The sequence below is a fragment of the Aegilops tauschii genome, chromosome 7 (assembly GCF_002575655.3).
Source record: "Aegilops tauschii subsp. strangulata cultivar AL8/78 chromosome 7, Aet v6.0, whole genome shotgun sequence".
NCBI classification, from domain to species: domain Eukaryota; kingdom Viridiplantae; phylum Streptophyta; class Magnoliopsida; order Poales; family Poaceae; genus Aegilops; species Aegilops tauschii.
In genome coordinates this window covers 225045677-225046859 of record NC_053041.3, presented here as the reverse complement: position 1 = coordinate 225046859, position 1183 = coordinate 225045677, and the positions used below count along the sequence as shown (strand labels likewise).

At 40.7% G+C, this 1183-nt stretch overlaps 1 non-coding gene across 1 annotated transcript; it reads left to right on the top strand.

Moving 5' to 3' along the window:
- Positions 1-716: 716 nt before the first annotated feature.
- LOC120970072 (small nucleolar RNA R71) lies at positions 717-823 on the top strand. The gene has a single exon (XR_005764820.1). It is a non-coding gene; the product is annotated as a small nucleolar RNA R71 (small nucleolar RNA).
- Positions 824-1183: the final 360 nt, after the last annotated feature.

The following is a 1183-nucleotide window of genomic DNA, read 5'->3' as shown; positions in this document are numbered from 1 at the left end:
CCATGCTTCATTTTCTCCCACCATACTATCCATTTTGCTCACAAGCATCTTAACATAATCCTTTAGGCCATTAACTTCATTTGTCATCTTGTTCATCAATTCCAACTACATCTTCATGATTTCCTCCATTCCATTTGACTGAACATTTTGTTGTTCATTCTGCCTCGGCACTTGAAATTGACTTGGATGATTAGGTGGTCGATTTCCTTGTACTGTCGATCCACTTGCATATGACTGATTGTTCTTGTACGACAAGTTTGGATGGTTCCTCCAAGAAGGATTGTAACTGTTTGAGAATGGACCTTGACTTTGGGCATAACTTACTTCTGAAACCGATGATCCAATTGTTGAATAAGAAGGTGCATTCTGTTGAAGGATGACCTGCTTGGCCACATACATCACACATTTGAGGCACACTTACTGAAGCTACAGATGTACCGATGCAATTTGACATGATACTGTCCATCTTCTTGTTCAAGATGTCAATTTGAGCCGCCATGCTATCATTTGCAGACACATTGTACACACCAGGATGTGGTGGTGCTATTGCTCTTTCACTTGACCATTGGAAATGATGAGACGCCATACTTTCAATCAATGCGAATGCTTCATCAAGGGTTTTGTTCATGATTCCTCCTCCAGCTGCAGAATCGACAAAAGCTCTGGTCTGAATGGACAGTCCTTTGTAAAAGGTTTGTAACACCAGCCATCTTTCTAAACCATGACGAGGACACATTCTGATTAAAGAGTTGAATCTTTGCCATGCGTCATACAAACTTTCTCCATCATATTGAGTAAACCTTGTTAACTTGTCCCTGTATTCAGCAGCTTTTGTTGGTGGAAAGTATCTCTCAAGAAATGTCTGCAATAAGGTCTCCCAAGTATCCTTCATATGTTCAGGCAATGAGTTAAGCCATACTCTTGCTCCATCTCTCAAGGAAAATGGGAATAGTGATAATCTGATAGCACTCGGTGAAACTCCATTTTACTTGAGAGTGTTACAATACTCCAAGAAAGTCATTATATGCTCATGTGGATCTTCTAAAGCTGTTCCACCAAATCTGGACTGTTGTGCCATGTTAATCAGAGCAGGCTTCAATTCAAAATTGTTCGCCTGAATAATTGGTTGCACCATTTGTCCTGGTATCCCATGATCTCTTGGGATCCACAAGTCCCTGAGCAA